At 45.8% G+C, this 10,550-nt stretch overlaps 1 long non-coding RNA gene across 1 annotated transcript; it reads left to right on the forward strand.

Moving 5' to 3' along the window:
* The first annotated feature begins 390 nt into the window (after positions 1-390).
* Positions 391-9,511, forward strand: LOC131484083 (uncharacterized). Its single transcript, XR_009248007.1, has 3 exons — positions 391-623; positions 6,446-6,766; positions 9,400-9,511. It is a non-coding gene; the product is annotated as an uncharacterized LOC131484083 (long non-coding RNA).
* Positions 9,512-10,550: the final 1,039 nt, after the last annotated feature.

Genomic DNA, 10,550 nt, shown 5'->3' on the forward strand with positions numbered 1-10,550 from the left:
CTGTCTGAAGGAGACACAGTAGGCAGTCCTCTTGATTAGGAAGAAAGTACGCCCTATGGCTCATATGACATGCAGACCTTAAGTCACCTCCCATCTTGTGCCATCTAAATAACTATCTCATGGATACTGTGCCTTCTTTGGTACATCTTACATTTTCCAAATTATTTATGGTAATTTTGATTATTTTTCATAAACAAAAAAGTTCTTTTCTTTTAAAACAAAAGTATTACTAAAAAGGAAGGTAGCATCTAATTTCAAAAGAATTTTAAGAAACAGGACTAGGTCCTTCACTCTGCATCTGGTCAATGTAGCTCCAGAAAATCACTCCCGGGACGTCTATGATGGCACATTTCAGCAGCACCCACGGCGCTGGTAGGTGCCTTGCGGTCGTCATGTAACTTGCCCATATGAACTTGTCTTCTGGCCCTCCGCTGGCACACGGGCCCCCAGGTGCTGAAGGCTGAACAACTGTAGTCACGTGGGGAGTGGGGAGGGGCAGTAAGATCGGAGAAAGAACGAAAACCCAAGAAACAGAAGATGGGGTCTCTGGAAAATAACCGTCAAGGCAAACCAAAGAGACACATTGGGTTGGAGGCATACAAGTCAGAGGTGGTGACCGAGAGGTGAGTCAACACTGGACAACTTCCCCCACCCAAGTCTGGAGAACCCAAAGGTCCCTACAGACCTGAGGGTCAAAGGCAGGTTCGCAGTCAGGGCCACGGTAGATCCCGCTGGAGGACCCGGGTTTGGGCAAACCCCAAACTCAAGGGTGAAACCTTTTATACACTTCCTGCTGGTGGGAGAAGATGGCACATTTGCTACGGGATAGCAACCTACCATAGGAGGCAGATCTTGACATCCAACCTGTTATTTAGATTCATTCATCCCGCTGATGCTTGCTGCTGTAGCCTGAGTGTTTGTGTTCCCCCCAAATCCGTATGATGGAATCTAAACCCCAATGTGATGGTATTAGGAGGCGGGGCCCTTGCGTGGTGATTAGGTCCTAAGGGTGGAGGCCTTGTGAGTGGGATTAGTGCCCTTACAAAAGAGACCCCCAAGGGATTCTTCATCCCTTCTGCCATGTGAGGACCCAGCGAGAGGGCAGCCGTCTAAGAACCAGGAAGCATCTATGTTCTCACCAGACACTTGATCTGCCAACGCCTTGATCTTGGACTTGCCAGCCTCCAGAACTGTGAGAAATTTCTGTCCTTGACAAGCCACCCAGTCTACGGCATTATGTCACAGCAGCCCAAACTGACCAGGACACTTGCAGAACACCTACCCCACTCAGGGTCTATGCCAGGTGCCGCAGAGAAGGAACCAGAAAAATAAGTTCTTGTCTTCAGGTAGCAGCTTTATGGCGTGACTTGAATGCTGCCTTGGAAAAAGTAGTTCATCGTTTACAAAACATTGGAGTGTACTTGAATGGTCCAGTTAGCAGCTGAGGTGACACATTTATACAGAAGCCTGGATTGTACCAGGTCTTGGAGTTGAGAAATGATTCGATTAACGGGATGTCCGATGTAGGACTGGGTAAGCGGTGTGAGTGTTGCTGCTGGAGCTTTCTATTCCCTTCCCCCTTGCCTGTAACTCAGCATTTCTCTCAGTACATGACAGGGTTCCCTGCAAAGGTAACCTGTCAGTTAATAAGATGGCAATAAAAAAATCTTCCCAGACCACGGGGAGCCTGTCTGGCTCAGGCCATGATCTCACGGTTTGTATGTTCGAGCCCCACATGGGGTTCTGAACGGACAGCGTGGAGCCCGCTTGGGATTCTCTCTCTCCCACTCTCTCTGCTCCTCCCCCGCTCTCTTTCTCGCGCACGCACACGCTCTCTCAAAAAAAAAAAAAAATGTCTCCAGATTTCGATTTAATCTTCAGCTCTTCTCACTCTGGCCCACTCTGATGGTCATGTATCAGTGATGCTAGTGGTCTCAGCCTTGACCTTAAGAATCAGTGCGAATCAACAGTGTCACCGGTGCCTCCAGAGAAATCTGGAGGTTTTTAGAGAAGTGATATTTCATCAGGTTTCAGGTGTTTTTATTAGATCAGGTGAAATCCTCTTTTCGTGCACGCTCAAGGGGACCACGTACCCTCTCCGTCATGGCTCTAACCGTAGCTGAAATTTTACATCTCTGTGTGTGGGTATTTAATGTCTCACACCCAACAGACTGTAAGAGTCACGAGGGTGGGCACCACGTCTCGGAATTTTTTTCCCCGGGACTTAAGATAGCACCTGGAACATAGTAAGTGCTCTACAGAGAGGTGACACGGTGTGAAGGGGCGGGGGAGGGGGAGGTGTGGAGGGAGGCGGGACAGGAAACCAGGCACACGTGGACGAGCCTGTTCTGTGGCAGTGGCCGGTCTCCTCTGTGCTAGTTTGTTCTGTGTCAACGGAGCGAAGCTGAAACTGTTCCCCCCAGTTCCCTTCCCAGCATGGTTCCAAGCGAGATCTGGCCGGGAGGAACCCGCGCTGGGTCCGGAAGGCAGAGGCCGAGTGGCACTCACACCCCCCTGAAGGTCAGAGTGGGACACCAGGAGCCACCGCAGCCCCTGCCTCGTCCGAGGGGGGCAGCACCTGGCCCACAGCCCCGGCAGCTCCCGCGGGGTCTCCTGCTTCAGCTTCTCTGGGGCTGGGACTAAGGTGGGCACACAGCCCCCAGGCGAAGGTCGGCAGTGACTCGAGGTTGGGGTTCACGAGAGGAAACGCAGGTTCCAGTTTGTCCCGTGGGTTCCAGTTTGTTCTCACTCTCTCCCATGGGCATCCAGGTTTTCTTCCCAGATGCCAGCCCTGCTGACCTTCAGGATGGCCCCAGGCTCAGAGGCAGCAGTAGCAGGCGATCCTGTAATCCCTTCGCTAAATCCTTCCCTGCCAATCACTCTAGTGTTGCCTCGTGTCTGAGAGCTCACGGGTATGCCGATCAGAGCGGTTCGAGTCTCTTCCTGTCAGGGGCGGTTTCTCTTACGAGTTAAGGGCTTCCATTACCGAGACCACAATCATTGACAATGTCAGTACCAATGACTGTGTGCCAAGCTGATGATTACATACATCACACAGCTGAGGCAAGGACTGGGGCCTAGATCTGCCTGCCTCGAATACCCATGTTCCTTTTAGATGCCACGCTTTCTTTTGTATTAGTAAGATTTCAGGGTTTTTTTGTTTTTGGTTTTATTTATTTTTGAGAGAGAGAGAGTGGGGGAGGAGCGGGGCGGGGGGAGGCGGGGAGAGGACAGAGGATCCCAAGCAGGCTCCGAGCTGTCAGCACAGAGCCCGATGCAGGGCTCAAACCCACAAACCGTGAGATCATGACCTGAGTTGAAGTCGGACGTTCAACCGACTGAGCCACCCGGGCGCCCCCTTTAGGTTTCTTTCTTTCTTTTTTTTTTTTTTTAATTTTTTTTTTAATGTTTATTTATTTTGGAGAGAGAGAAGCACACACAGAGTGTGAGTGGGGGAGGGGCAGAGAGAGAGGGAGACACAGAATCCGAAGCAGGCTCCGGGCTCCGAGCTGTCAGCCCAGAGCCCGATGCAGGGGCTCGAACTCACATGAGATCTGACCTGAGCCGAAGTCAGACGCTTAAGGCGCCCCATAGGTTTCATTTTTAAGTTCGCGTTTTGTCTCGCTAAGTTTCACCCAAGCGCTGTGGTAGCCTGGTGTTTCATGTGAGCAGAAAAAACAAAATGGAGGGCTATATTTAAGTAAATAGAGCTGCTCAGGGACACCAGCAGCTGCTTCTTCAGGAATAAAAGGATCGATACTCTGTGTGCATGTGATTCTTAAAGTGTGAGATGTCATGAAGATGTCATGAATTGAGGAACCCGTCAAGTTGATTTTCCAGAAGTGAATTCACAGAACTCTTCAAGGACTGGGGGACACCTGAGTCCATCATGGCTCCTCACTAGACAGCTCGTGACCTCCCCCACCACAGTCTCCTTGGGAACAGCAGCCATGGCAACTTTATATTGCTTCTCCAACATCCAACACGGCACCTGGCAAACAGTGGGTGCCTAATAAATGCTTGCTCTTGAGCAGATGGGTTGTGAGCGAGCGCCTTTATCCCGCTCCGCATTTCGTTCCACAAGCATACTATTTCCTCAGCTCTTCATTGTTCTGTCGGCCTCTGGGAATATTTTGGCCTATTTTTAGTGTGGCAAGTCTTACTTCCCCATTAACTGATCAAATGGTGATACACCGAGCAGCCAAGGCCACATTTGGGAAGTCTTTATGACAGAGAAATGAGTTGGGTCTGCCTTATCTGACTCATAACGTGTTCACCATGAGCAAAACCCCAAATTTCATGAAATGATGTAATCAAAGCAGATTTTCAAATAGATTTTACTTCCCATAAAAGACTCCTGTGACAAGCACTCCTTTTCGTACATGGGAATCTACATGGCTTCAAAATACCCTCAACTTTGAAGGGAAACTTTTGTACAGTCAAATGACAAATGCTTTTTTTTTTGAGAGATGTCACTATTATTCCAGTCTTAGGGGGTAGGCCCGGGAATGAACACTGTTTGTCAGAGAGCAATCTGTCTCCCAAGTGACACATGGTTTCTTTGACAGACTCTGTCATCTGGCTGCCAGGGACAGGTTTGTTAAGGAAGTTAAACTGTGACTTTCCATGCTTCCTTGCCATTAGGAATCTGACAGTGAATTTGCTAATTTATTTTCCATATAAAACATTTATCTGCTCTTTACGAACCGCGGACTTCATTTCTTTCAGGCTGGCCTCTTTGGGGGATTAACAAACTGACAGTGATTTTCGGTACAGTGTTTCCACCTGCCAAGGTCTTGTTATGCTCAGAGAACTTAACACATCATGAAACTACCCGGCTCTTTTCACCTCTGTGATTGCTTAAAAGCAGTAAGTGGTGTTCCTACATTTAGCAAATATTTATTAGGAACATTTATTAGCAAGGCACCAGAGAGGACTCAAGAGAAGCATATGAGTCTCTGCCCTGCTCATGAAGAGGAACGTAGTTCCGGAGCAGCGTGCAGTGAAATGTGTAGGTAGTGCTTGGAAATCCCAAGACCGGAAAGAGCAGGTGCGGCCTGAGTGACTGGGGAAGGCACCTTGGAAGGGGTGTATCAGATTTTCCTAAGTCCTGGGGAGCTGCAAGGTATCAGAGACCAGTAGGGACCCATGAGGAGGAGGAGGAGCCGCCTAAAACAGTGCATTTCATACAATTTTAAATTCAGGAGTGATGGCCTTGGGAATAAACCCGGCAACTCACAGGGGGCAACGTGATCTAAAAATAAATTAGCGGCTGCGATCCAACTGACAGTAAAGGTCATAAAGTGACTTCAGTCCACACTTCTCTGAATTCCTCGGTTTCAGCCCTCTTATCTTTACTCCATTCTTAATATTCTTTGGAAGGAGAACTTGTCAGGGGCCTGAAGTGATTCTAGGCCCAAACTTGGAGTTAGGCCAAATGGGGCCAACCCCAGTCCCACGGTTAGCAGCTTGAGAGTGATAAGCTGTGTAAGGCTCAGCTTCCTGATACTTAAAATGTGGGTAATGAGGGGGCGCCTGGGTGGCTCAGTTGGTTAAGTGCCCAACTCTTGATTTTGGCATCAGGTCATGATCTCCCGGTTGCGGGATCGGGCCCTGTGTCTCTCCCTCTCTCTGCCCCTCCCCAGCTTGCTCATGCTCTGGCTCTCTCAGAATAAATAAACTTTAAAAACTGTGGGCAACGGGGCCCCTGGGTGGCTCAGTCGGTTGAGCGTCCGACTTCGTCTCAGGTCGTGATCTCACGGCACGTGTGTTTGAGCCCCACGTCGGGCTCTGTGCTGACAGCTCGGAGCCTGGAGCCTGCTTCCGATTCTGTGTCTCCCTCTCTCTCGGTGATGCACCTGCTCCCCTGCTCGCAGCCTGTCTCTCTCTCTCCCTCAAAAATAAAGATTAAAAAAAAATTTTTTTTAACGCGGGTAATGATAGCATAACTAGCCAGAGTGCTCAGAAGATTAAATAAAATCACGTTATGTAGAATCCTTAGCACAGAGCTCTACATAGGCTGAAAACATGGCAGCCGTGATGACACGGTTTGAGTCCTCTGGTTTAGCAGTAGTGTTCGTGACAGGAAGATGTTTCTTCCAGTGCGGGCATGCGACAGGCATGCAAGACATGTTTGCTGAATGACTGACTGAATTAATTAAACAAGGGTCCCGCCGCATCATTTAAAAGCTGCTACTAGGGGCGCCTGGGTGGCTCAGTCGGTTGAGCGCCAACTTTGGCTCAGGTCACGATCTCGCGGTCCGTGAGTTCGAGCCCCGCGTCGGGCCCCTGTGCTGACAGCTCAGAGCCCGGAGCCCGTTTCAGATTCTGTGTCTCCCTCTCTCTGACCCTCCCCCATTCATGCTCTGTCTCTCTGTGTCTCAAAAATAAATAAAAACGTTAAAAGCTGCTACTAAATCAATACGGCATTCATTTTCTCTTCCAGTGATTCTCGAGCTTTATTGTTCTGAAGAAAACCTGTGACAGAAACTGCTCTTCTCTACTTGACCTCAGAGAAGATGAGCGAGTAGCTTTGGTTCCGGTCTTCCTCGAACGCTGCCAAGAACTGCCGGTGAGGCCTTCCGTAAACGCGCAAAGCTAAAAATGTGCTCAGGAAAGCACAACGGCTATTTTGCCAGAACAAACAGTGGCTGCGGAATTCAAACACGAAGAATTAGGGAGCTGTCGCCCTTTTTCCTCCGGCAGGATCTGTCTGGGGCTTTCCAAGAAGGGGAGTCTCTCTCCCTCCGAGTAGGAGCAACAGCAGGTAAATTTTTAAAAATGCAAACCATAAACGTGTTTAAGACAAATTTGCTTTCTTGCAAAGGATGATGCATCACCCAGCAGAGGGTACAGTTTCTGACTCTCCTTCTGAAAAAAAGAGCTTTGTAAGTTGCTTTTTATACGTGAATGTTGAGAGTTTCAAAGAGGCATTTCAAGCCCTGGGCATGCTGTCACCTCATTGGCGCAGTTTGGGAAGAAAAGTATCCGTAAAGATGTCAAAAGAAGGGAGATGGTGGGGTGCCTGGGTGGCTCAGTCAGTTGAGCGTCTGTCTTCGGCTCGGGTCTGACCTCGTCGTTCGTGAGTTCGAGCCCCGCGTCGGGCTCTGTGCTCACAGCTCAGAGCCTGGAGCCTGCTTCGGATTCTGTGTCTCCTTCTCTCTCTGATCCTCCCCCACTCATACTCTGTATCTCTCTCTCAAATAAAACATTAAAAAAAAAAAAGAAGAAGGAAGATGGAAGGCCAAGGGATAAATAGATTATATAGCACAGAGTATCCGAGTATGAGGGAGACAGAGACAGAGAGAAAGAGAACACGAACATTGGCAGTAAACCTATCCCAGGACTGATTCCTTGGCATTCTGGATACCACGCGGGTCAAACGAACTTCACGGTTTAAGGGATAGCCTGTTTTCTGAGTCTATTACGCTGTGGCCAATTTTGGAGCGTCCATTGGAAGTAAAATATACCTTGTTCCAGCTCACTTGTATTTTTTGAACTTTGCCTCAGCAAGCAAAGTTCAACCCTTTAGATGGGTTCTACATAACCCACTGGCGGTGGTAGAGATTTGATAAAAGTTGATAGTCTCCAAGAGAAACAAGAGGCTTCTACTTCCAGCCACTTTTCTGGAAAGGAAGAGTTAGTTGGGCAAACATTAACGGCAACCATCAGGTCCACAGGGCCATGACCGCCCCGCACCTCCCAGGAGCAGGCCCTACTCTGGAAATGTTCTATTTTCCTGACTTCTTTTCCTACTTAGATTTGTTCTCTGCACATTTGCAGCAAAGAAACTTTCAAGATGGCCAAAGACACATATTCTCCGACACACAAGAGGAAGGAGTGAGGGACTGACTACCTTCTAATCAGGCCGCTTCTCTCTACCTAATGCGTGTGTTACCTCCATGAATGAGTTTTAAAGGATTCAGTGTGTGTGTGTGTGTGTGTGTGTGTGTGTGTGTGCGCGCGCGCGCGCTAAAATGCCTGACTTTAAGGTCTACAGTCAGAGATTACACCTGAGATTAGGAAAAAACAACTCGAATGTACACGGTATTTCCACCTCAGAAAACCTTTATAATTAGGGGACAACAGTCATGTGCAGTCCCCAGAGGCTGTCTGGCAGACTACCTAGTAAGATTACAAAAAATTTTTCTTTTCCCTTTTGGGAAAGTACAGGAAGAGAAAAGTAAAGACTAAGTCTGAGTTAACGACATAATTTACCTTTTAGGGTTATTCATGTTGGCCTGGATGAAATATCACTTCTATTCTTTGCTTTAAAATGTTATTACAGCTAAAAACATTAAAAAAAAATAGAGATGCTTATGCCGGTTTCTGTTAAAATATGTGTAAGTTACTATTTTTCAAGAAAAACAGAAAGCCTACATAAGCTGACTTTAGTTACATGATTCTATTTGCAGCTCTGAATTCCACGATAGAAGATGGCAGAAATGTGTTCCCTATTCTACCCAAGCTTGAGCTTGACTTGTTAGAGTTGAGGAAATTCACCCCTAATTAATGTCAAATGATCAGCTTCAATTAGTTTTGATAAATAATACTGTATAATTAAATTACCACCAAGTCATCTGGCAGTCCCGCAAAATCATCTACAATGTGAAACTATTTTTTTAAATGTAGCCCGCAAAACATTTCAAGGTCAACCACAGACTTAGGAGAATATTTGAGTCAGCCATGAAAAACGAGGGTCTTCGTGTATAACATACAGACAGCATTCAAATTCATAAAAGAAACCTTGACGCTGATAGATAAATGGGCAGAGAATATTAACCACAATTCACATATAAGAGGAGAGATGAATTCCCAAACATACAAAAAAAATATGTCCTCACTTACAATCAAAGAAATACACATTAGAGCACCTCCTCGCCTGCCATGATTTTTGTACCTACCTGCCCAAGTAACATCTCTTGAAAGTAACAACATCCCCTGCTAACTAAGGTGAAAGAGACTGGTTCTCTTCCTCATTGCTACAAAGATTATCCACCATCGCAACTCCCTCAGAAAGCAAAATGGCTGGGTATAGAAAGAATTAGAAAGACTTTTTTCTTCTCTAGAAATTGAATAATAAAGGAGTAAAGGTAGGGGCGTGGTAGCCTTCATCGTTATGTTACAGCAACTGAGAACACTTGGGGGCAGGACCACCTCCCTGTGTCTGCCCCCTCCCCCCCATCAGACTCATACCTCCGTTTTCAGTCCGTAAAATGACATTATGAAAAATCCACCTTCTAGGGCTTCTGGATAAGCCTTAAGTGAAATCCTACATACTTAAAGGTCCTAGCATAGTTCCTGGCACAGAGTAAGTGCTTAATAAGTGGCAGACTGCATTATCATTACCAATTAAAGAGCAAAAAATAACATGGAAACAACTTAATTTTTCATTTGCAGATGCATGGCTTAATACATGGCGGTAAATCAGTAAAACGATTTGCACAACCATTTTCTTAGGATGAAGTCTACTGGAATCATGAGGTGTGTATACAATAACATATTGAGTAAAGTATAAAATAACGTGTACTCTTACTGAAACTATTCGTGTGACTGCATTATTCGAAAACCAAAAAACAGTTGTATGAGGGTTGGGAGATTGTGGTCCATTAAACATTATTTTAATGTTGTTATACTTCTAGTGATAAAATTAAATAATATTCTAAAATTAGGCCACATGAGAACGATTCCACACTTTAACATGTGGTCAGTGTATTTAATAAACCAAATAAATGCACTGTGTAGTAAAGAAAAAAGACTAAGTCACTTTCCTCATCAATCATTCACAGCTACTTAATTCAAAATATTTTTACATTAAGAGGCACTCCATTTCTATCAAACGAGTTCTTTCAAAGTTGACTCATTCTGGCATAGATACATATGGACTATTCAGAAAAGGCAAAAAGAAAATCTTGGAGTTGCTTTGACCAGACATGGGGGCATAAAACATTTTTTGGAGCTAGAATGTAACTTTTCAGTCTAATCGGCCTTTTGCTTGTTAGTTCTAGTAAAAAGCATGAGAACAATGACACATTTAAGGAAATAAATATTTAGAATTTTACTAGCTAATTGACCAATCCTCCTGGATTTCAGTTTCTTGATCTGCAAAAAGGAGCTGATCATATCCATAACTCAGAATTATTCGGGAAATAAATAAAACACGTAAAGCACTTAGTTCAGCTCCTGGCACTCAGAATAACTTTTCCTTTTCTTCCGCAATCCCACCAATTCCCTTTCTGAGAAAGGATAACATACCTCTAACTCTTTCGATGTGAGAAGAATAAAAGAAAGAAGTATGCAAAACCCAAACGCTTTGAAAAATAAAGAAGCACTCTCCAAACACAGGGTATTGTTACAAAAGCAAAAACAAAAGTAGAGTGCTAAGGGAAACAAACACGTGTCTAAAAACACTTTGAACTCTAGCAAAGCTTTTAATAATGACTGAAAATAAGTAAGGACATCAGAGTCAAAGAGCTCTCCATGAAAAGCTTTCATTGCCACTGATGAAAAGCTATTTATATATTAATTTCCCCGTTCCCCTCTCATTCTCT

This window comes from Neofelis nebulosa, chromosome 8, assembly GCF_028018385.1.
Source record: "Neofelis nebulosa isolate mNeoNeb1 chromosome 8, mNeoNeb1.pri, whole genome shotgun sequence".
In the NCBI taxonomy this organism is placed as follows: Eukaryota; Metazoa; Chordata; class Mammalia; order Carnivora; family Felidae; genus Neofelis; species Neofelis nebulosa.